Source organism: Pantherophis guttatus, chromosome 11 (assembly GCF_059756535.1).
Source record: "Pantherophis guttatus breed Tessera chromosome 11, ASM5975653v1, whole genome shotgun sequence".
Taxonomy (NCBI): Eukaryota; Metazoa; Chordata; class Lepidosauria; order Squamata; family Colubridae; genus Pantherophis; species Pantherophis guttatus.
The window spans coordinates 2,068,940-2,094,755 of NC_142073.1; the positions used below are offsets into that span (position 1 = coordinate 2,068,940).

At 49.2% G+C, this 25,816-nt stretch overlaps 1 protein-coding gene across 7 annotated transcripts in view; it reads left to right on the top strand.

Annotated features, from left to right (window-relative positions):
* GSE1 (Gse1 coiled-coil protein) overlaps positions 1 to 25,816 on the top strand; it is a 243,324-nt gene that overhangs the window by 173,710 nt on the left and 43,798 nt on the right. The window lies entirely within an intron of this gene.

Sequence of the window (25,816 nt, forward strand, 5' to 3'; positions counted from 1 at the left end):
GAAATTTTAGACCCAAATGGATTACCTGTCAGCCTTCAGTTCCAGTATTTCCAGAGGGCACCAGGCTGGAGATGGCTGTGCTCTCCAGACAGGCTGGTGTTTCGAATGGCGTCATTACTTGGGTGCAAAGCAGAGATGAAATCTAGCAGGTTCTGACAGGTTCTGGAGAACCGGCAGCGGAAATTTTGAGTAGTTGGAGAACTGGCAAATACCACCTCTGGCTGGCCTCAGACAGAGTCGGGTGGGAATGGGGATTTTGCAATATCCTTCCCCCAGGAGTGGGGAGGGAATGGGGATTTTGCAGTATCCTTCCCCTGGAGTGGGATGGGAATGGAGATTTTGCAGTATCCTTCCCCTGCCAGGTCCACCAAGCCACACCCACAGAACCGGTAGTAAGAAAATTTGGATTTCACCACTGGTGCAAAGTGCTACATCGATGTCGCGAGATCTCAGACCCGTCTTTTTTCCTGGGAACCGCAAGCGACACACAAGGCTTGCACACGTGCGTGTATTAAATACACACAACTCTTTCCTCCTCATGCGGGGCAGCGATCGTTAGCAGATGGTGCTCGTGTTAGGAAAATGAAAATACACGCAATAAATTTGCTGTTTGCCAGAGTTAATTTCTTATCCCTAGGTAAAACCTTCCCACTGGCCTGCACCACGCCATCTGCGTGTTCATAAAAATACATTCTGTTGCGACTGATGGGCTGCGTGCGAGCATGTGGGGTTTCGTGCACACCGGCTCTGTAGCGCACTTGGGAAGACATACAGCGGAGGAATTTTGGTTTAAATCTGGCCTCTTTTTTTTTTTTTTTTTCCCCTGGCAGGTCCCTTGTTCTGTCACCCTGGTTTTGCTAGTTTATTTCTTTATTTCTTTGTCAGCAGATGCTGGGTGAGGTTCGCGTTGCAATGGGCTCCCTTGCAAACCTTATCCCAGACGCTGACTGCAGCTGGAAACGAAGCTCCAAATTTAGTTTGGCCTCGGGAACTTCAGGTAGTCCTTGACTTAGGACCACAGTTGATCCCCAAATTCCTGTTGCTAAGTGAGACAATTGTTAAGTGAGCAGTGCTCCATTTTATGACCTTTAACAGTTGTTAAGTGAATCACTGAACAGTTAGTAATAATACGGTCGTATTATTCCCCATGGACTTTGCTTGTCAGAAGGTCGTAAAAAAGGGGAATCTGCGGGACATTGCAGCCGTCATAAATAGAAGTCAGTTGCCCAGCATCTGAGTGACCCTGGGGATACTTCAATGGTCATAAGTGTGAAAAATGGCCATAAGTCCCCGTTTTCTGTGCCATTGTAACTTTGAATGGTCGCTAAACGAAGCGACCATTGTAAGCCGAGAACTACCTATCTGAGCAACAACAAAGACCCCAGGAAGGAGCTGAATGCACCACTGGATCCTGGAATTAATTCTCCAGAAAAGTGGCGTTGGTGACTCAAAGTTTCCTCGAAGCAAAAGTGGAACAGTTGCATGATCCTTCCTGCTGGGGAGCGAGGAGGAAGCGGATTGTGCCGAGAGGCATCCGATCTGCACAATTCTGGATCTTCGCTCGGTTTCCTCTTTGGGCTCCCCTGCAGGTGCGTGCGTCAGCCTGCAAGGGAGGTCAGCTCAAGAAGCAGGCATGGCAAATAGTCTAGGAATTCTCTCGGTTGCTGTAGGGTGGAATAAGAGAACCTCGAGAGCATGTCAGAGTTTCTCTCTACTCCATCTTGAATAGGATAGGATAAAAAATAGGGTAGGGTAGGGTAGGGTAGGATAGGATAGGATAGGATAGGATAGGATAGGATAGGATAGGATAGGATAGGATAGGATAGGATAGGATAGGATAGGATAGAATAGAATAGAATAGAATAGAATAGAATAGAATAGAATAGAATAGAATAGAATATAGAGTAGTGTTTCTCAACCTTGATAGCTTGAAGATGAATAGTTTGACTCCCTCTTCTTCTTGTGGCAGCCCCTGAGATACTGGAAGACTGCTATCATGTCTCCCCTAGTCCTTCTTTTCATCAGACTAGACATACCCAATTCCTGCAACCGTTCTTTGTATAATTTAGCTTTCAGTCCCCATATGATGATGTTACCCATTCAGTCGGGTCTGATTCTTGGCATTTCTATGGGCCGAGTCTCTCCACATCTTCCAATTTTGCACTATTTCTTTGACTTGTTCTGTGCTCTGGCTGATGTCAACTCTGGACGTTGGACTAGAAGACCTCAGTTACTGTAGTCTGTTAAATTCTGCCCCCTTCCTTGACCCCCTTGGTCAAGATCAAATCTCTTATCTTGGCCGGCCAGCTCCTCCTCTCCTCTCCCTTCCCAAACCAGGCGATTCACAGGCCGTTTCATTCCTCCCAGCGCCCCCCGTTCACCCTCGGTTGGCGAGATTGATAGAAATTGCAGCTGACCTTTGCTAGGACAGGAAGCGTTATCATTAATACTCCCGTATTTTCCCCCGGGTTCGCATGACACATAAATCTCCTATCAACTCAGGCAGGCAAACCAGTCTGCCGGGCGCCTTCAACACACACACCCCACCCTTCTCCAGAAGCGCTCGGTGGGGACCGGGAATTTGAGCCAGAGCTTCCCGGTGCAGCCAAAAGAGCCCGGGAGGCAACGGTGTGGGAATGGGAGAGAAGGCACCCGTGTCTGTCAGGGGGGCAGATGCTATCTCCCCGTTTCTTTTGTGCCCCCTTAGTGATTTCAGGACAGTCCAGGTCTTCCTGGGCCAGCACGAATGCTACCTGCCCTTCTGATTTGCAGGTGAGTCACCAACGGAGAGGCTGCTTCTTCCTTGGTCAAAGCTCCAACATTCCACATAGGTGTGTTTGCACTCGCAGACATGCACCTGCCCTCTATTTTCCTGCCTCTTCCAGCTGGGCTCCAGATTATCTTTCAGTAGGCAGAAGGTTGGCTGCTGCTGCCTGGCACAGCCTTTCCACCCCCAATGGGTGCCTTGTAGATGCCCATCCTGCAGGTCTGGCATTCTCACGTTCCTGCCCTAGATGCCACCAGCCAGACATGGCTGACTGTGCAAACATGGGCACATACCAGGACCAAAAGGCTCTCCTTTGTGTGCATTTTTAAAATCTGGGCTGGACGTGTGTCTGATGCTCGCACAGAGTCTTGTAGAGTATCTTAGATGGCCAAAGAAATCCTGGATGGACTTTTAGTAGCCAGAGGAGAGGACCAGCCTCACATGGCGCAACCAGACAAGAGAGAAGGAGGGCACAGAAGCAAGGAGGGGGAGCCTCTCCTGATGGCCCTGTGGGTTTGCCGGCCAACACAAGAGTGGCAGCCATTCTTGTGAGCGGCTGTGAGGCCCTTCCCTACATGATGTGCAAGCCAGAACAGGAGGAGTGGACAGCTTTGACCTCAGCAGATGGCCTGCTCAAAGATCTCCTGGGGGGGGTGTTAAGGTCCCTCTGAACCACTCCAAGCCCTGGTCAAGTCAGACAGCTCAGCAATGGCAGGGGTGCCACATCTGTGTCCTCGGAGGCAGGAGGCACATTGCTCGTGAGGTTGCAGAAGGCTGTTGCGAAAAAGCGCAGAGCGCACTCCACCTGGAGTTTTGACCCCAGTGCACCCTTCCCTTGAGGAAACCCTTGACAGAACCAACCCCCTCTGAAAACCCCCCTCCCCGCCACCCTGGGTCCCCTGCTTTTGCTCTTTCCTGCCCCTTCCTTTGCCCCTCCCTCCCTCTTCCCTTTTCATCCCCTGTGCCAGCTAAAGCCTGGACGAATGTCTAATCTCCAATTTTATTCGTTAGAGCTCCAGCCTGATTTACATAATCCACATAATCACCCCGGTTTTAATTGCCCACAACTCTGCGGAAAGATCATGTGGTTAAGTGGTAAATCATAATTAGATAAATAATTGGTTTGGCCACAGCAAGCTGCTTTGTTATACCTGCCATCTGCTGGGCAAGTCCCCCCCTCCCTTTCAATTAGAACAATGGGCCTTGGATGGCCCCTCCCCTTTCTTATCTGCAAAGGGGGCAATGGAGGGGGCTGGGGGGTGGGAATGACGGAGCCTGGATCCCTGCCCAGTCTCTCTTCTCTCTCTCTCTCCCTCTCTCTCTGTGCGTGGCTGTTTCCCATCCTTGCATCCTTCACAGATGCATTAGCCATTCATTAACTGAGCCGGCTTATTGCATCAGAATGAGAAATTTGACTTCTTTGCATAAAAGGGAGAGTGGGGGGGGCAGGAGAGGGGGGCCGTGGGGGGAGCCGTTGCGTTGGGAGGGAAATGTGCAGCCCTCGGGGTCTTCCCATTAGTTCTGCACCACTGGCGGATCCATAGGGCCAGATATTGTGATCGTGCATGTGATGAAAGAGAGAAGGGGGAGTGACCATTATCTGGGGGGAAAGTTAACTCACCTGGTTGTCCTGCCCCCCACCCCCAAGGAAGAAATCTCTTTGGGCGATAGGGTGGGGGCTTCCAAGAAGCTGACTTTGGAGGTTTTGTGGTTTGCTTTTAAGAGAGGCTTATTTGTGGGGTTGTATGTCTGTGCCTTTTAAAGGGAAGGTGGCTGGTCTTTTCATCATAGGGGAGTTTGAATACTTCGCACCCCCTTCCCCCCAGCCCTTTCTGAGCTAAACTCTCCATCATTTAAGATGTTGGTCTGCAGAGCGGTTTACAGGTGGTGCCCCTTCCTCAGAGAAACTTTTAATGTCTCCCAGGTGGGGTATAAAAACTCAATAGCCGGAGTGTTTGCACGGGTTCTCTCTTCCTTTGCCACTAAGTTCATCTAATGGTGTCTCTTTGGCCACCACGAAAAAGCAAGATAAGGGTTTACAATGAGTTGACTTTGTTGAAAGTGGAGCCACGACCAGGCCAGAAGGACAGGTGGGTCAAGAGTTAAGGACAGGTGGGGAGGGATGTTTCAACCAGTCCAGCTTCATTTGCAAGCGCCGTTCTCTCTTTTCGTGACTCTCGAAATTTCTTGATCTTTTTCAGATCAGTCTGCATTTTTTGGGCTTTCCTCATTTCTCCTCTCTCTCCCCCGCCTACTTTTTAAAATTTATTACTGCAGATGTTTGCACGAAACCAAGATCTTTTGTTGGCGTGCTGTATTCCCTTCCCTCCGGTCTCCTACCTTCCAATGTGTCTTCTCCAAAGGAGAAACAGCCAGGAAACCCAAGTCCTTCAAAACCGGTGTGGTTGTGATGTGAGATGCACAAGGATCTTGGAAAGGGACTGAGTGAGACTGAGGAGTTCATGAGTCCTAGGGAAGGTCCTGTCTGAGATGCTTTCTCATGAGGGTGGAGGTTCGTTCTCCAAACTTGTGGGTTGGTTTCCAAACATTTTGTTACCAGGCTAGGTAACATCTTCAGTGGAATTTAGGGGATGTAAGTGTTGATATTCTGCTTATAAAGGTTTTGTGTGGTCAGTAAGTTTTGTGATGGGAGGGTCACACCAGGTGAGGGTCTTCTGATGGGTCTAGTGATGGGTCAGGTGTGGGTCATGTCAGGTGAGGGTCTTGTGATAGCCTTGGGATGTATCTAGTGATGGGTCTTGTGAAGATCACGTCAGGTGAGGGTCTTGTGATGGATCCAAAATTCCAACATTTAATAACCAACCCACAAGCTCGGAGAACAAACCTCCACCCTCATCCTCCACCTGAGTTACAGATATTCACCATCATTGCATGCTTTCTCGTATTACGTTTCTGCTCCCCACTCAGATTCCTTTTATCAGACATCTTGGTTGTATTTTTTCCTTCTGTCCCTCAAGGTTATTCCTTCTTCCCATTTCAAACGGCAAATAGGTGCGGTCTAAATAGCAATGAAATGGCCCCACCTGCCCCTTTTAAGCGCACGAGCACCTTGGTCCTTAACAATACAGTGATGAATAATTGAAATGACGAGATGGAATCTTCAAGGAGGAAGAGGTGAAGCTCACATCTGCGCTTGGTGCAGGAACCTGAACTAAACCATCTCCCAAAAGCCATTGGGGTAATTCTCCCCAAATGTGCCATTTGCCCGCTGCTCCTTGTTGCATGCAGAGGGCTCAGAGCAGGGAGCGGTGGAGACATTCCCCTTGGTGCCCTCGTGCCCTCTGCAAATTGCTTGCCAAACACGGGCATTCGGCCTGACTCTCATTTTTCCGGTTGCTCTCAAAATAAACCCTTATTAAACCGGCTTGTCGTCATTTAGCAGATCAGTGATCCACAGCCGAGTGATCGGTGACGGAGCCTGTGAAAACTGAGTGGGCTAATCGAGTGGCACCGTAAAGGCAGCAGACTCCAGCTTGTGCCTGGGAGGGTGGAAAAATCTCAGTGCGGCTCCTTCAAATGGGCAGGAAGCCTGTTAACTACAGATAGGCCTGGGGTGCCTGAAGAACCTTCTCCCCACCAGCTCCCATAGGGAGCAACTGGGCAGGGAAGGTTGGGATCTCAAGTCACTTAGGCCAGAGGTTCCAAACTCTTCTTGGCTCCTTAGGAAGTCTTCCACGGTTCTTCCTGCAAAAGTCAGCTTGGGAGAAGTAGAGTTAAAAATCAGGATAGGGTTTCCCCCCCCTTACAACTATGGAAATTCCATGGTGCATCCTCCATACACAATACCCCATTTTATTAGTCCGGCACATTCTAGGTCTCTCAGTCAGGTTTTGGCAGGAGAAAACTAGAACTGCAGAAAAGCTGTCCACTTAGATAGAAAGAGCAGATGCTACCTTCAAGACCATCCTAGATACTTTCCACCGAGAACCGGTTTGACAATTCTGTTTCTTCCACCAGCTAATGTTTGCCCAAGACTGAGTTTGTTTATTGTGGGCTCCTCAGTCAGGTAGCCCTTCCTTCCTGGAGACTCAGCAAGACAACAGCTGTTGTTTTCCTCCCAGGAGTCCAGGCCAGGTCAGTGATTTGCATGGCTCCAACTTAGATGGTGAGTTTCTGGGTGATTCTGCAGAGGTTCATTAAAGCTGGATACTTAGAGCTCCTCCCTTGCATGAGTTGACGGGTTCCTAAGATGACAGTACAACCCCTTGTCTCAGGAGCTTGGAGTGAGGGAGCCCATGGCCAGGATTGTTGAGGGAGATGATTGATTTCATTTAAGGAGGCAGCATAGGCTCCATGAGGGCCTTCCTGTTTTGATTTCAATAGTTTATCAATTGCAAATGCCAAATCAGCCTCGTCTGGGACCCCAAAGCAAGTCGGTGGAATCTCAGAACAATTTGCTACATCCAGACCAGAAGACTCTTGGGAGACCTTGTGGCAGTGATGAGAAAGGCCATTGGCTGCATCTTAACTCTCCATCAGCTGAAATCTTGGCTTAATCTCTGATCAGGAGACTTCTTACGGGCAGTCAATTAAAGCTGCTTTCATAGTTTGTCTAATTGAAAGGCTGCCTAAAGAGGGAAATTATTGTAGGAATGTTTCCTTTTCTCCCCGCCCTTGTAAGGTTGGATCAGCGTTGCTGGGCCCCAAAGAGGAGAAATCAACTATTCTGTTGGGAATCATTCTGCTCCCTGCCTCTAGCCCAGGATCTGGGGAACTGTTGCATTCTTTCAAGCCAGCAAGGCCAGAAATCCTGAAGAACCCCCTTTAAAATCTTGATTCTCTAGAGTAGACTCAAAGCTAGGAGGCAGATAAGTTGATCTCTTGGGAACGGACTGCGTTTTGTGGGGTTCTTGGTGCTCTCTGAGCTTGGTTGCTTTTTTGCAGACCTCTCATTACCCAACTAGGGAACATCATCAGTGCTGTGTTTTGCCTGTTAGCTCTGAATTACGAAGGGGCTGAAACAGGAAACATTTTGCAGTGAGAATTTCCAAGCAGGCTCCCAGTCCCAGCTATCTCCATTTGAAAAGGAAGGGAATTACCTTGCTGGAGCATTGGAGGTTGCATCTGCCAAGCTTTTCTTTAGAGCTTGAACATCTGTTCTGGTTGCCAGGATAAACTTTCCGTGGCACCCAGGTTCTGAATGTAGTCATGGACTTGTAACTGCAACAGGTGTGTGGGGTGGGGTGGGGTGGGGGGAGCAGAGCATATGGATTTTACAAGGGGAAGTCTGGAAGGGGTAACGATTTGCTAACTTGTCTGACCTGAGAGCCCTTCCTACCAGCACTCAGATCTTCTGCCAGCTTCTGTGGGGTGGTATCTCTTTGCCCTAGCTTGGACGTGCCAGCCAAGTTTCCTTGGAAGAACATGATCGGGGAGATGTGATCGCTGGGCTCCAGGCAGTCGTCTAATTAATTTGCTAATGAACCCTGCTGTTGATATCCTTTGGATCTTTGAAGCAAGAGTCTGAAAATGATGCAATCAGCTTGGCGAGAGACACCTCCTTTCCATCATCGCCACCCCGGTCATAATAAATATCAGTGTTGTTGCAACAAGGTGGTATTCCTGCCTAATTTCACCCACGCAAGTCCAGCTCAAACTCATCTTCTTGATTGATGTAACCCTTCTTCCTGCTTGGATGAGCAGAGTTGGGGGAAGAGATGCCAGGAGGTGATTCAAAATGTTTGGATGGCCAGGTGTTGTTGATGCTTTGGAGCAGGTCAACCAACTTGGAGAGATCTGGAACTAGTTAGGCTTCTTCTTGGCTTAGTCTGTGGAGCTTCTGTTGGGCGACAATTCTTCTCCGAGGAGAAGTCCTTGAGCTCAATGGCGGGCCAAAGGCCCATCTTTGAGAACAAACTGGTGAGAGGCAGAAGACTTCCCTTTCTTACTCCTAGTAGATTCCATACTTCACAACCACCCCTAAGGACAGACAGAGTTGTGGGACAGAAATGGCCTTACGACAGCTTGCCTAGGAACACAGAAGTCCGCCGAGAACCCAACGGCAAAACGGGTAGGTGTGCAATCTCTCCATCTTCATTTTATTGTATTGTGCTTAGGACGGCTCAGGTGTAGGTGGTTACCCAGTTTCACAAGACTTCATGGCACATATCTTCCCAGGTGTTGCATCACCTGGTTGCATTTCCTAATCCATCACAATCTGTCTAAAAGGATCCATCACCTCTGGCTACCATGTTTTTGAGAGAATCGTGGATCCTCGGTGCTACTCATGTTCAAGCCTGCATGCCTTAACTGTCATATTCTAGAGGCCTTCAAGTCTTGGCTGTGAATTAAACTCCTGTTTAAGGTGTGGGACAGAAGTAACTGCAGGAGTCTGTTATATCTGCGCTTCAAAGGATTATGGCTGTATTCTGCTAGTGATAAACTATGTTAACGTGGCTTGCCATTTTTGTTCAGAGGTGAGGAGTGTTCACAAGGCCTTGCAAACAAACACCAAATGGGTGTTGACCTTGGCATCAATGACTCCTGAGGTGGATCATAGGTATTGAGAGTCTGGAAAGAGTGCAGAGAAGAGCAACAAAGATGATTGGGGGACTGGAGGCTAAAACATATGAAGATCGGTTGCAGGAACTGGGTACGTCTCTAGTCTAATGAAAAGAAAGACTAAGAGTGACATGATAGCACTCTCCCAATATCTGAGGGGCTGCCACAAAGAAGGGGGGGTCAACCTCTTCTCCAAAGCATCTGAAGGCAGGACAAGAAGCAATGGATGGAAACTAATCAAGGAGAGAAGCAACCTAGAACTAAGGAGGGATTTCCTGACAGAACAATTAACCAGTGGAACAGGTTGTCTTCAGTAGTCGTGGGTGCTCCATCATTGGAGGTTTTTAAGAAGAGATTGGACAGTCATGTGTCTGAAATGGTCTAGGGTCTCCTGCTCGAGCAGGGGGTTGGGCTAGAAGGCATCCAAGGGCCCCTCCAACTCTCTTATTCTATTAATGTAGATTGTCTTGTTACAGGTTGGGTTGTTGTGCTAATACACATCTCAGATTTGGGAATTATTTTGCTTTTGGGAAGTTCTAAGCCCCACCATCTCTTGTTCCAAAAATAATCCATTTTCCTTGAAATGCATCCTCCCATATGGCAGACTGAAGGGCCCTTGACCATTGACAGATCATCATCTTCCTCTTCTTATCTTATTTCTTTATTTCTCCCCATGCCAGCCCTTTCCCGGACCCCAGAAATCAGCTTCCTTTCTCCCTGAGGGTCTTTGGCTTCTCCCCACTTCCTTCAGACCCCGGCCTCAGGAAGCGTGGCAGGCAAAATCCGTGCTCTGCGTCTTGCTTCCCCCCTTTTTTTTCTGCTCCATTTGCTGGCAGCCAGAAAGAGAAAATCTCTCCCCGTTGCATTTGGTAATATATTATTAGTTCCGCTGCTTTCACTTCTGTGAGCTCAAAATAGCTGCGTTCGGCGCAGGCGGTGGGTGGCACGGGTTGAGTTCAATGGCGGCCGATTCCTGAAGGATGCTTGTCTATTATTCACGGCTTTTAGAGGGGCCTCCGCGCTGCCACCGAGGCGAGCCAGCCCGGGGTTTAAACGGCGGTGCTGAACTCCGACGTGCTCCAGATCTCTTGGCAACCCCTCTAGGGGGGCCAGGTGTGAACTCCTGGAGGGGCCGAGGCTCCGCCAGCTGCACCAGCCTGCCTCGCTGGTAAAGGGCAATGCAGGCGTTGGAGTCCTCCTGATTTATGGCCTCCCTCCCCCCTCCTCCACTCCAAGCACATTTACCTTGCCTGCCGCTTCTTGCGAGCGCCTATAAATCTCTCGTTGCACCTGTCTCCGCTGCCTGGTAATTGCTGCATCCTTCAGATGCCAGGCCGTTCAGAGAGCCTGACCCCCATCTTTTATGAGCCTGGGAGAGTGGCTGGGGAGGGCCTGTCAGGACAGCCAGAGGCCAGGTGGCGCAGACCCTCCCCCCCCTCCCGAAATAAGCCCAGAAAAAACAGAAGCTGTGCCAGACAGCAGGAGCACCTGGGGAAAGGGGGCGGTGTCATCCATCCCTTTGAGAAGAAGGCTTGGTTGGGTTTTGGGAGGGTGGGTGGCTGTGGGTCAGGATTTAACAGTAGGGCGCATATGCTCCATGCATACTTAGAACTATTCTTCTCTGTCGGGTGATGATTCCTGGCGAGGGGAATCGGATTCACACGGATGAGATTCTGCTTGCAAACCTGTCTTTGTTGGAACGCCTTAATCCTTAGAAGCAAAATTGGGAGCATCCTAAATTCAGACCAGCCGGTGATAAGATCTCAGAGGGGGGAAGGGAATGGCAGGTGGGGGACCTGCCTTACAGCCCTGACTTGATGTCCCTTTTGGATCAGGCTGAGTCCAGGTAACTGGCCGTCCTTGGTAGATGCGTGTGGTGGCTTCTTTTCCACCATGGCAAAAATCCTGCAGCTTTGTTTGGGGTTGACTTACCAAGTGGGTAGTCCTCGCTCAACAACCATCAGTTGGAACCCACAGCTCATTGCTAAGCAAGACGCGATTGTAAACTGCCGTTTTACAGAGTTCTCTGTCGATTCCGGTTATCGGAAGCTGTCGCAGGATCGAGATTCGGAGGCTTTGCAATGGTCATAGGTGGGAGGACTGGTTGTAAATCTGCTTTTCAGCACCGTCGTAACTTAGTTGCTAAACAGGATAGTCGTCAAATGAGGACTATTCTTAGTGCTTTGGGAATCACGGTTTGTGGCTTAGCCTATCAGGAGAAGTCAGCCCTCAAACTGGGGGGGGGGAGGGGGGTTGCAGCAGGGGTGAAATCCAGCAGGTTCTGACAGGTTCTGGAGAACCAGTAGCGGAAATTTTGAGTAGTTTGGAGAACCGGCAAATGCCACCTCTGGATGGCTCCAGAGTGGGGAGGGAATGGAGATTTTGCAGTATCCTTCCACTGCCATGCTCACCAAGCCACGCCCACCAAGCCACACCATGCCCACCAAGCCACGCCCACAGAACCGGTAGGAAAAAAAATTGGATTTCATCACTGCTTTGCGGCCACTGTTTCTCCCCCCCCGACTCCCAAGAAGCCCAGCGTTACCTCGTCATCCAGGGATCGTCCCCCCACCCTCTCAGAATCAGCAATCTCGGCCCTCCTGTCTTTCTCTTTTCATTTTTAAACGGAATACCACTCCACACCATCCGAGGCTTTCTCTGGGGTTGTGCGGATGCTTCCCCGTTTACCTGGAGGCGCTGATGACCTTGCACTGTGCGATGCAGGGAGCTGCTTCCTTCTCGTGCTTTGCGAGATGCGAGTCAAACGGGTGCCTTGAGTGGCATCTACTGTGCCATCCCAAAGAGCGGCTGTGGGGGGGGGCATCTGCAGGGCTCCCTCCCGTGAGCTCTTTCTTTCCGTATCTCCTGGCAGGGAATCTTTGCAGGAGGTTCTGGCTGCCCTGTCAACCAGATTTGCAACGAATGCTCTGAGTCTGGAGGCGCCCACAGCTCAGGCCCTCCAGGGGATGTGGGTTCTGAGTTATGGGGCCAGAAGGAAAACACTGCCTTGCCTGCCAGAAGGGGTGCTTCCTTCTGTAGGAGAGAAAGCTTTCCTGGAATGGGGAACCAGTAGCACTCCAGGGAAGGCTGCACAACATCTAACAGAATTCTTCTTCATAGGGTCTGGTTCATGGGGCTCCTGGGAGATGGGGCTCCTGGGCTCCTGGAGATGGGGCTCCTGGGAGATGTAGTTTAGCCACCTTTGGAGGCCCCCTGCCTGTTTCACCTCTGCTGGGCTGAGCAGATCAACAGCTGGCCAGCTGCTGCCTCCTAGTGATGGCTAGAAGTAATGCTGCTTCTCTATTCCATCCATTCCCCGTTGCAAGAGCTCCAAAATGGAGAATTAAAACCTGCAAAAAGAACCCCTGTGGATCCCGAGACTTTGGGCATAGCAACCACACTGTGGCCTCCAGACAGTGTCCCATTGTTGCATGTTCCAGATCCAGATGTTAGATGGAGGCTAACATCCTCCCCAAAAGACCTTCTAGGCCAGACAGTCAAGCTGGATGATGGCTTCCCAAAGGGAAATACAGACAAAAGCATGGATGGCAGGGTTTGCAGTTGTGACGGTTGCCGATGACCACAAAGACGGCTCCAAGTTGGAAGAAGCTTTATTGATGGCTTTGAGCGAAACCCCCATCGCCCACAATTAACAAGCCAGTTGTGAAAGCAGAGGTAGGACAACACCCTTGGAAAGCAGGATTCCGAGATCTGAGAGGCCGGGAGAGGAGAATAGACACATAAACAATTGAGACAGCAGGCAAATGAGCTGATAGCTTATCTCATAAATAGCAATTTAGCCCAGCTGGAGAGAAAATGCGGAGCCTTTCAAATACACAGAGGCTCCACCTTGGTGAATTCACTCTTACTGTTTCCAAGACTTTGCATTTAATGCTAAAGATCTATTATTAAGATCTGTGCAATTCTAGTTCCTTCGTCTTGTTGTTGTTAGTTGCGAAGTTATGTCTGACCCATCGCGACCCCATGGACAACGTTCCTCCAGGCCTTCCTGTCCTCTACCATCCTCTGGAGTCCATCCAAGCTCACGCCGGCTGCTTCAGTGACTCCATCCAGCCACCTCGTTCTCTGTCGTCCCATTCTTCTTTTGCCCTTCATCGTTCCCAGGATTAGGATCTTCTCCAGGGAGTCCTTCCTTCTCATTAGGTGGCCAAAGTATTTCATCTGAAGTTTCATCTTCAGCATCTGACCTTCTAAAGAGCAGTCAGGATTGATCTCCTCTATGACTGACCGGTTTGATGGCTTTGCAGTCCAAGGGACTCGCAGGAGTCTTCTCCAACACCAGAGTTCAAGGTCTCCATTCTTTGGCACTCAGCTTTTCTTATGGTCCAATTCTGGACAGCTGGTCAGGAAGACTAAGACAAGGTCTCCTCCCAGTGAGGCATCTTCCCAGCATATTCTGGGCTAAGCAAAACAACCTTCATCAGAGCCTCAAGGGTTTCCAGCAATTCTGGTAGCTTTTTGTTGTGCTTCCACCGGTGAGCCAAAGCTGGGCAGATGTCTTCAGAAAAGTTTGCATCTTCAGATGAGCACTGTGTCCTTACACCCGGATGCTATTTTGAGGTTGTGGCGATTGAGAGACATCGCTCTTGAATCTGGAGAACAGCGTTTCCCAAACTTGGCAACATTAAGATGGGTGGACTTCAACTCCCAGAATTCCCCAGACCTGAAGATGTTTGGGTTTGAAATCTACATACATTGGAGCTACTGAGGTTGAGAAATGCTGCTCTGAATATAAAAATGGCTTCCTCCCTCCCTCTCTTCCCACTCTTCCCTTTCCATCTTTCCTTCCTTCCTTCCTTCCTTCCTCCCTCCCTCCCTCCCTCCCTCCCTTGTCTTTCTGTCTTCCTTCCTTCCTCCCTTCTTCCCTCCCTCCCTCCTGTTTTCCTCCCTCCCTCCCTCCTTCCTTCCTCCCTCCCTCTCCCTCTCCCTCTCCTTCTCCTTCCTAAAGGACCTTTAAGTTCTACCCCCTCCCATTCCTTGAAGAAATCAAAGTGTCTCTCCTCGAATCTCACTCTTCCTGGGGGTGGGGGTGAAGTGGGAGGGATGATGCTGAACGTCAGAAGCACTGAAGCCTTGTTGTCTCCTAACCTCAGTGAGCGGCTGAGCGAGAAGCTTGCGGAGAGGAACTCTTCCACCCACTCTCTTCTCCCTTGACAGCCCGCAAGCGTGTCATTCCCACTCCCCCCCTTCCTCCAACTGACAAGAGCCCTCCCCTGTCACCAAGGCAGACAGACAGGTTTCACTTCGTGGCCTGGGGCGTCTCCCCTTGCCATAAAGCCACGGAGGAGAAGATGGCAGCTTCCCAGCGCCTGGTTCCCTGCCAGGAGCGAAGTCGAAGGCGTGCGCAGCGCCTGCCGGAGTGGTGAAGCCTGGCGAGGGCTGACAAACACGCTCGCTCGGGGGTCTCGGAGGCCGTTGGAGAGCGACACACCTGCATCTCGGGCAAAGTGATACCCAGGGAGCCAGGTGCTAATTGGGCACTGCCAGCTTTTCAGGGAAGGCTGTTTCTGCATCACAGGAAAAAGCTCTGAACTGAAGCTTTCCCCACCTTTATTCTGTCATCTCACAGCCCTCGTTTTGCACATTACAAGATCTGGTTCAAGACCCAGGAAACCTCTGACTCTAAAGCAGGGTTGGGCGAGGACGACACCTTTATGACCTGTGAACTTCAACTCCCAGAATTCCTGAGCCAGGTGGGCCAGCCCTGGAAGCCCAGCTAGGTGCTCTACCCGCCCCCCGCCCCCCGTTGCCCCAGGCAGATGGGGTGGAAAGCCGCCTTCCCTGCGTCGCTTTGCTGCAGAGCCAAAACTGCAGCGTTGCATTCGAGGAGACAGGCAGTCTGTCTCCAGCGGGTCATCCCAGGCACTCTGTAACTTCAGCAAAATTGCAAGGTGCTGACGGCAATCGCCGGGTTCCCGTTGGGCTGGGGCAGGTGGAGTCTCTCCTCTCCACCTAGCACCTCCGTGCAGCGCAGGTTTCATCTGTTGGATGTCTGCCTGTGGGGCAGCTGTTTGACAGCGGGCAGCTGGCCAGAAGGAAGGCGTGCTTTAAAAAAACAGAAAGGCAGCCAGCTGGTTTGTTTGCTGAAAAGCAGCACCCGACTCTGGTTTGGCATGGGTTTTTTCCCCCCCAGCACTGTCGATGCAGGAAAGAACAGAACGGAGCGGAGAAGGGGATAGAAGAACTGAACTGGCACTGAGGGTGGGGTTTTCAACACCAACAGGTGGTTTGGGGGCAGGGGACACAAATGGGGAGTCCCTCCCCATCTCTGTTGGCTGGTTTGCTCCTGGCACAAGCAGTGGGTGCAAACATCCGGAGTAAGGCAAGGAACTTTCAACATTTGGGGTGCTTTCCTTTGCAAAGGTGAGTTTCGGAATGATTTCACTCACTCACTCAGACACACACAGAGGCACATATGTGCTCTTCCAGTTTTCTGGGTGTCAACTTCTTGTGCTGCCCTCCTCATTTTGGAGAGGGGCCTGGCCACTAAATTTTACTAAGGGGTCTCCAGATCTCCATGGGACAAGCGTCGTACGATGCTGTCAATCAGTGTATTTCAAACCTGGCCCCTTTAAGATGGGTGGACTTCAACTCCCAGAATCCCCCAGCCAGCTATGCTGACTGCAGCATTCTGGAAATTGAAGTTCATTCATCTTGAAGCGTGCTGGCTGAAGGATTCTGGGACTTGAAGTCCTCCCATCTTAAAGGGGCCAACTTTGAAAAACATTGCTGTAAATCAAGGAAGCTGCTTAGTTAGCCGCTTCCTTCTCGAAGTCAAAGGAAAAAAGCACTCTGCGTATGGGCAGAAAATCGTTTTCACCACTGATGTCAGTCTGGCTCTGGCAACAGATGCGAGGAGGGTTTGGCTGGGCTCCAGGGGGAGGGCAGGGCACGGCAGGGCAGGGCAAACAGACTAAGCTGGGAGTGAAATCTATGCCACTCGACTAAATACGCCGAAGTTGGTTAGAAAGGTGAGCTGGTTTTGTCATTTATGTTTTACACGGCTACCTGGTTTTTAACTGTGTTTTCTCGAGAAAGGTGCAGCCAATGGCATCTTGGGTTGCGTCCGGGGCGAGTGGTGGGGTTGTGTGCCACACAAGGATGTTGGCAGAGGGACAGAGAGAGGGAAGGCAGGTCTTGAAACTCTCCAAATGTCCCTGAAGTAATCAGCAAAAATTTTCATGCTGTAGATGAGTAGAAAAGATGTTCCAGAACTGAAGCTCGCTTTGTACGGAAAGGCACCTTATATGCACATGTGTGTTGGGGGTGGGTGGGGGAATGTGAGGGGCTCCGCACGTCACAATAGAAAGATGATGGACGGGTTGTGGTTTTCCTGGAAATGCATCTGTTTGCAAATCGGTTGTGGGCAGTTTAATGAAGCAGGCTGCATCTGTTGGGCTGGAAATATTGAAGAGAAGAGCAGTTGCCAGGAATAAACGCTGCGGAGGAGGCTGTGGAGTGTTGTTTCGCAAACTTGGCAACTTTAAGACAGGTGGACTTCAACTCCCAGAGTTCCCCAGCCAGCAGTCTGGGAGTTGAAGGCCACCTGTCTTAAAACTGCTAAGGTTGAGAAACACTGGTCTGAGGGATCTGCTAAGGTTGAGGAATGCTGGTCTGAGGGATCTGCTAAGGTTGAGGAATGCTGGTCTGAGGGATCTGCTAAGGTTGAGAAACACTGGTCTGAGGGATCTGCTAAGGTTGAGGAACGCTGGTCTGAAGGATCTGCTCAGGGGCTGTTCAGAAGCTTCAATGGCCAACTGATCTGGCTGGTTTTAAGGCCTCCTTACATAGAGGAGGAAGGTAGGACAGGCATGCCAGCCCCATTAACTGTGGCTTGGATGTTCTGTTTCATAGCTGTCCACTTTGATGGTTGTATATGATAAACCCAAGTTCACCGGAGGAGACCAAACTTGCAGAGCTGAATCCTTCAGCTCCAGGGATTGTGGAGATGCCTTCTGCTGCAGCCAGCTAGGCTTGTTCTGCAGGTCCATTGACATGCTCCACAAATATCTCAGCTGGTTTTGCAAGCAGCTCAGAACAATTAAGGCTGGATTGTAGGGAGCTCATTTGTTAAGGTCCCCCAGCAAGCATCGCTGGCAAGACTTTAGAAGGGAGCAGCCAGCTGGATCGACCCTTGTAGAGATTCGCCAGGTGGTTGGCATCATATTGCCTGACCAGAAGGTAGTCAATGTTGTCAGAGCAGCAGGACACACACGGAATATTTCCTTGGCCACTGGACCTTGGAATAAGTGTGCTGTAATAGACCTAACACAACCCTACTGATGCTTGACTTAAGAAATGTACAACAAAACCCTGAAGGCCTTCAGAGGTTCTTCACAGCAAAACCACCCATTGATGAAGGAAGAGCTGAAGATGGATTTGCTGAAGTTCCTCTGATTATTTTGGACATTGGGCAACTGCTGAGGAACTTGTGGGTTTTTTTTAATCCCAAGCAACACCTTCCAGGTTTATGGGAAAGCTTGCTACTTTTGGGTAACTCCTGCATCTTTAGATACTGCAAAGACCAGAGAGAGGAAACCACGGCTTGTAACTCTGTCCTTGCTAGTAGAAGGCTCCATGCAGATGACAAACATTGGGGGGTGGAGAGCAGAAATGATGGTGGAATTCCCCATAACAAAAGAGTCAGCACAGACGTGGGGCCAGGAGAAACATATTTTTTTTGCCCATCAAAACCTGGAGAAATTCAGATCCACCTGTCCAATGTTTAAAATGGACTTAGATGGGCAGTGTCTTTTCTTGGGCCTCCTTGATTGAGGAGAAGGGACCTCAGAAGAATCAGCACTCCGCTGGGGCCGTTACATGGGGTTTTAGCTAGGCAAGATGTGAGCCGTTCCCATTTTTTCATGGACTGTGGGCCACGTCCGTGTGGACACTAGCTGGCCTTTTCACATTCCGTAGGCTTCTGAGCATGGTTGCTTGGGGTGATGGTTGACCTGTTTGCACAAGAGATTGAACGATGTGGAGCACAAGAACCAATGTAACGATGATCGAAGAACAGTAGTGTCGTGGATTACCGGAGGCTTATCCACCTTACCTATGAGCAAAGCTGCCCTCCATCAAAGCAGTTTTTGGACAGCTGTCAGCTGTGAGAACATCTTGAACTAACTCTGTTGAGGCTCTTGCAGTCAGCTGGGTGGCATGGTGGAAAACACAGGCTTGAGCATATTTATCTACTTGACATTCTTCAATTTTTACACAAGGTATGCTACTCACTTACCTGGAATTATGAGGTGGCTGGTTGGGTGGACCTTTTAAGGGTTTTGCACAGACTTACACAACTCAATTTTAGAAGCTGCATCCTGGAAATAGATAGGGGTTCGGAGTTTCTGGCAATTGAATGATTTTAGGATTGTATATACCGAGCTGATTCACTTCTATAGGTCTTATTCATGGGTCTCCCATCCACCCAACTCCATGCTCTGTTGAGCTCTGAAGTTTTTTCTTTATCTGGAAGAATATATGCATATGCAGTTATGGATTTCCAGAATTAAGTCATGTCATGTTGTGAGGATTTAGGTGGTCTTTTCACTCATGTTTTAAAGAGGGGCTGAAGAAATGGATGATACCCCTTAGATGATACAAGGAATAATAAAAACTGGGAGTCAGATGTTTTGCCCAACCCAGATTTAATTCCTAAAGCTTGAAATGAGGCTCCAAAGAGAAGGGTGTGTGTGTGAGTTTCCCACTACGCACCACTGATCTAACCCCAAATTGATAGAAAGGCTTCCAGCTGTCATCTTGTGGTCAATCAATGCTTGAGGTCCACGCAACTCATCATAAACCTGGTGAAGGAATGTGCTTTCTCGGTTTTTCTGGTTGGAAAAGCTTCGTGTATGTTGTTCTGTACCACAGTGGCAGTACAGCAGCCTGTGGCGCAAGAAAAGTCAGGAATTTCAACCAGCAGATGATGAAACCCTGTCAGCTAGAAGCAGATTTAGAAGCTCCTGTCCTTAGGACAAACTCTGAATGAGTAGGAAGAAAAGCCACCAAACTGGTTTGGTAGGCCTTGGAGGGAGATAGCAAAATAGGCCTCTATTCTATTCATGGGTGGAGAAAGCCAGCCTCCTTCAGTTGAGGTTCCTCACCCAAAGCATGGAACTCTGTGTTTTGCTAGAAAACTTCTATTACTCAAGAGGGAGATTGCATAAACTATTCCTAGGCTGAATCTGTGAAGAAACAGACATTACCTAGAGAAGAAAAGGATTAGGTTTTGAAGATTCCCTCTGGCCTGTACAATCAAAGATGGTGTGAAGAAAGTAGGTTTTCTCCCTCTATCAAAACCCAAGGAATAGGGGTCATTCAGTGAAGCTGATTAGAACGAGAGATGAAAGTACACCTTTCCACAGCACATCATTAACCTGTAGAGCTCATTATCGTAGTTTGTGTGACAGTGAATTTGGATGGGTTTAAATGGGGATTGAATTAAGTGTTATGGAGAATATGAATATCTAAGTCTACCTTGAACCTTCTGTGTTATCTCTGGGGTTGGACGTATGATTCAGGTATCAATGGAAGATGAACAGTGATGAGGGAGGTCTACGTGTTCCATCTCCTTCAGACAAGAGTTCCACAATTGGCCTCTGTGAGAAATTAAATGTAGGAATAAGATGGATGTATTCCAACAAGGCTCTTCCTATGAATATCTACACTTTGGCCAACAGGTGAACCATAAAGATGGCTTCTTTGGAATTGAGAAGGGAAGAAGAAGGTTTTGTCTCATGATCATCCTTCATGTTGTACAGTGATGTGTCTACTCATTCCAGCTTGTGTGCAGGTTGAAGCATCTTACAAAGTTGCTTCGTTATGATGAAACTATCCAGGGAAAGGAAAGGGGTAAGGTTGGCTACCCCAAATTTCCTCCACTCCTAAATTAGCTATTGCTAAATAAATCCCTGGACTTGCTTTTAGTTTTGTGGCGGTGCACATCATCTATCTTCACCCTTCTTCCTCTTTTGTATCTTGAGATTGGCTCTCCTTGAGCTGAGCACTTGGGTGATACGGAAATTTAGCATCCGGAATCAGAAAAACCTTGGAGATAAATTTATTTATTATTCGTCTATGCTGTCGCTAGTCAAGAGGCTCTCAGCAGCGCACAAACTTAGAGCATTTATACAATAATGTATCGCGTAACAATAAAACCTCCACGGTACCATAAACAAATAATCGAAACAATCAATATTCAGTGTAAAATGGAAGCAGTCTACAAAAATCTAATACGATGGGGTCATTTCCTAATTAAATTTCAAAAGCTCTCTGGACGGCATTTGTCTTGACCAGTTTCTGAAGGCCGTCACCATTGAGGCTGAGAAGGTTCTTCTGTAGCCCATGGATCATGATGGAGAAGTCCTGCTGAGGTCACAGAAGTGAGGGACCATGCACCATCTTTTCCAGGTTGTTTGTCTTGGAAGGACCCATTCTGGCTGGTTGTATCATAATACCAAGTTTTAGAGGTCAACCAGCCCTTGCAATTTTATCTGAAAACCTCTTAGGACAGGTATAGTGTCTTTGTGTTGCATGTAGTGCCTGTGAACGTACAGGCCCCTGCATTTTTTAAATCCTGCATGTTTTGAGTGGGATAGGCAGTCTTTACGACCACAATTGCAACCAGAACTTCCATTGCTAAGCAAGGTTACATGAGTTGCACCCAATTTTAAGGCCTTTTCTGCCACGGGTGTTAAGCAAATCAGTTGTTGAGTAAACCATGTAATCATTAAGCAAATCCATCTTCCCCCATTGACTGGGCTTGTCGGGAAGTTGGCAGGGAAGACCGCAAATGGCAGTCACATAAATGTCCCAAATAGAGGCCAGTTTCCAAGCACCTACATTTTGATCACGAGACCATGGGGATGTCGGAACAGTCATTAAGTGCCAAGGACCGGTTGTGAGTCACTTTCTTCAGTGCCGTGACTTCCAGCTGAGCCGCCAAACGATGGGTTGTGAGTGGAAGAGCAGCTGTATTTAGAGGCAGCCCCATTCAGAGGGATTGCAGCAGTCCAGCTGAGCCGTGATAGCAACCTTGAGCCACCTTGCAAGCTGCTCTTGCTACAGAGTGTAGGGCCACCTTGTGGGGCTAAGCCAAGCGAAGGGACATCATGTGCTGTGCTCTGTGGCTCTGGGTACATCATATGCAGACAAACAGGGAACTAAGGCTTCCCATGTCATTGCCCCCTCCCCTGTCCCCAGGCTAGGCTTGTTCCCGAGGAATGATAAAGATGCACCTTTGTGGGCCCCAGAATTCCTGGGCTGTCCTTGTTCACAAACATCCCCCCCAGTAATAAAAAATTACCCAGAAGGGGTGATTACGCGATTTGGACCTGCAGCTGAATTGGAGGAAGGGGGGGGTTGTATCCCGCTGAGCTCTGCTTCCCGTGGTATAATTATCCCAAAGGGGGCTGTCAGGGGGGAAAAGAGGGGGCAGGATTTGGCACTTGAAGAGGGGGAAAGGGGTTGGCAGCCGAGAATTCATCGGAGCTATTAACTGGTAATTACAAAGCACCAAAGTCACAAACTCGGAGCTGGGTGCCTGTGAAGAGCTGGAGATGAAAGCAGAGGTAATTATGGAAGCCACAGGCGGCCGGCTGAGCACTGATAAGTAATGCTTCTTGAGCCATTTATGGGTTGTTGGGAGCTTGCGAGGGGGAGGAACATGGGGACGGGAGGTAAGGCAGGAGGAGCCGCTGGCTTTCCAGACAGGCTGGTCGATTTATGCTCAGTGGGGAAGAGTCGGAACCTCGGAGTAACAAGATAAGTTCCAGCAGGATTACATTGTTAGAAACATGTTTCTCAACCTCGGCAGCTTGAAGACGTGTGGACTTCAACTCCCAGAATCCTCCAGCTGGCAGAGCTTTCTTGTTGTTTTCTTGTAGACGTTTCACTGGGAGCATCCTCAGTGCTAGAAGGGAGTGGGGAGAAGGAGAAAAGAGGAGGACGAGGAGGACTGGGGTGTCCTCACTGCTCTCGGAGCTTGGTTGTTTTCTTGCAGACCTCTCATGACCCAACTGGGTGACATCATCAGCGTCAGAAGCAATGAGCGTTGTAGCCACCAGCTTGGAGAGCACATGCTAAACCAGAACTGTACACAACACAAAAGGGGAAAGTGGAAAAGAGATTTGGCCCTTCCGAGCCTCAGCACGTCCAACCTTCTCGTGTCTACATAGAGTCACACTTGACTCAACGTTGACAAGGTGGCATCCAAAGAGGGAACTTCTTTAGGCGAGATGGTTGGCTAGAAGAGACACCATGGCTCCCAACATAACAGACCCTATTCTCCTCCTCCTCCTCCTCCTCCAGCAGCTGGAAGAGGACAGCTGCCTCTCGTCTCCCCGTCCTCCACCCCTCCTACTGATGCCGCTTTCACTGCCAGCTGCGGTGGGAGTGAATTGACCTGAGCAGAACTGGGAAGAGTGCCTCGTTTAGCGGCCATGTGTGTAACGAGGGCAGAGAGGCAGAGGCCGGGTCCCGGCGGGCGAGGGCAAGCAGTAGAGTTCAGTCCACCCCTTCCCTAACAAGCCCACTTGGATGGCTGCCTGTCTGAAGCTCTTTTCCAGAGACATGGCATATGTTTCTGTACAAAGACAACTTGGCTCTTGGCCAGCCAGCTTCCTCTCGCCTCTACCTAAAACCCTGGTCAGGGGGTCCTGCTAAGCAGTGACCCCGCTTAGATGGAAGGTGAATGGATGGGATTTTTGTGCTTTGTTTTTTTGACGGGTCTCTGCATTGAAGCTCCAAGGATTTTCTCTCCTGTTTTTATTATATATCACCGGCGTGCAGTATGCTGGTGCCCTTTGTGCAAATTTTGGATGAAGGAATCACTCCGTTTGTGACCATCTTTGTTAATGACAAGTGAGGCCTTAGTGCACACATTTGCAAGGGTGCTGTTCCTGAGCGTTTATTTATATATTGATTGCCCAAATTTATAGGGCCGCCCATCTCGCCCCAATGGGTGGGTGTACGATTAAACCAAAGAATGAAAATATTTTGCAAACCCCGTTTAAAACCCCATGCAGAAAGCATTCTTCGGAGCTGTTCCAATCCACAGCTCTGCTCCGTTTCCTTCCCCCCAAGCTCAGAAACCTGAAGATGTGTGGGATTTCAACTCCCAGAATTCCCCAGCCCCCAAGGATTCTGGGAATTGAAGCCCAATTTGCTGAGACTGAGAAATCCTGCTTTAGGGGATCTAGAGTTTCCAATGTGTAGGGCAGGGAGAGGGCAAAGGGAAAGCATCTCCCCGCTGTACTTGCTTTGTCCCTGGCTTGGGGTGGGGAGTTCCCCCACCCCTCATCCTGGAACACAAGCTGAAGAGGGATGCTAATTTTAGCTTTGCTAATGAAGCCGTTAGCTGGCAATTCTATTTTAAGGAACCCAGCATCAGCAGATCCTCTCTCAAAGACAGGAGACACTGACATTCCAGAGTAGAAGGAACGGCATCTCCAGGAGGCTGGGGGTTGGGAAAAGGGGGTCAGGGACGATCGATTGGCACATCCCTCCAAGGAGTTGCCAATGTCCTCTTCTTGGGATCCCAAATCCGGAGGTCTTTCTGGTCCTCTGAAGGTCTAAAGGGTGGAACGTGGCCTTTAAATCCTAGGAAAGGACAATGGAAATTGTGGAGCTCCGGAGGGACTACCTGACGAAAGAGCATCAATCAGAATAGCGCTGGAAAGGACCTTGGAGGTCTTCTAGTCCAACCCCCTGTTCAAGCAGGAGACCCCGTACCATTTCAGACAAGTGTCTGTCCAATCTCTTCTTAAAATCCTCCAGTGTTGGAGACCCCACAACTTCTGGAGGCAAGTCGTTCAACTGGTTAATTGTTCTTAACATTAGGAAGTTTCTCCATAATTCCAGGTTGCTTCTCTCCTTGATGAGTTTCCACCCATTGTTTCTTGTCCTGCCCTCAGGTGCTTTGGAGAATAGCTGGACTCCCTCTTCTTTGTGGCAACCCCTGAGATATTGGAACACGGCTATCATGTCTCCCCTAGTCCTTCTCTTCATCAAACTAGACATACCCAGTTCCTGCAACCCTTCTTCATATGTTTTAATCTCCAGGCCCTTAATTTTACCCAACTCTGCATCTGATCTTGGTAACCTCTCTCAGCCCAAGGAGAAATGACCTGGGTTGGCAGGCACATCCTCTCCCTCCCAACTTTCTTTCCAAAAAATAAATAAATAAATAAATCAAAGTCTGTCTTCCTTGCGCTCAGCCTGGTTTCTTTCCCTACCTTGTCAACAGATGGAAGACCCGTCAGCTACCTTCAGGCTGCGGCTGTGTCAGCCTTTTTGATTTCCTTAACCCAGTTCTTTGCAAGAGGCCTGGATTCATTGTTCCCTGGGCGGTCACCCCCCTCCTTCACCCTCGCCTTGCTTCGAGGACATTTTCTGGAAAGGCTTCAGCCTCTGAAGAAAGATTGCTGGCAGTCAAAAGCAAAAAATATTCCAAGAAAAGAGAGTGTGAGACAGACAGAGAAAGAGACTCACTTGCCTGGGGCTGAAATCCTGCAAACAGTTTTCTTTCCTCTTTTATTATTGTTATTATTGTTGTTGTTGTTTCTGGTTAGGCTGCTATTTTATCTTGGGCATTTTTTCTTGATTTGACTGGAAAGGTGGAGGAACTCTCTTCTTGCTGGGTCTGCAACCAAGCCTGCTACCTGAAGGATTCCAGTCACCAGAAGAAAAAGATGTTTTATTTTTAAATTTCTTTATTTCTTTATTGAATTGATTTGCCACCCATCTCATAGCAGACGTCTCTGGGTAGCAAAAAAACCGCAGTGGGATTCCACCCGCCTGAAACCCTTTGTGGGTAGAGTAATGCTGTCTGTTTTGCTACATACAGTAGGTGCAACCATTCATTTAGTAACTGTTCAAAGTTAAAATGGTGCTGAAAAAACTGACAGGACCATTTTTCACACTTAATGACCATTTCAGCATCTCTGTGGGCCCACAATCAAAATTTGGATGCTTGACAATTGTATTTATGACAGTTGCATCCCATTTGGCAAGCAGAGTCAACGGGGAAGCCAGTTTCACTCAACAACTGTGTTACTAACTTAAACGTGCAGCAATTCGCTTAACAACTATGACGGGAAAGGTTGTAAAATGGGACAAAACTCCCTTAACAACGGTCTTGCTTAGCTACAGAAAAGTTGGGCTCGACTGTGGTCGAGGGCTACCTGTAATTCCAGAGGTTGTGGGAGGAAGGACACAGGATACTGGTGTGGTGGTGGGAGATGGTGGATGGACCTCGATGCCCTATGAGGGTGGCTAACCTACACGCACAACTGAAGTTGTTATCTTTCATCTGTCTGGTCAGTTGGACTGGACTTAAGGCATCGTTCTGGTAGATGGTGAGGTTGTGAAAGGCTTTCCACAAACTCATGGGTCTTCTCCAATTTCATTGATGCGGCCAAGGAAATCCTTGGGGTCATGTTAGCTTGGACATGTTATGAGCAGAGAGGCGCCTTGCTTCCTCACAGGTTTGTTGTGTCATGTGTG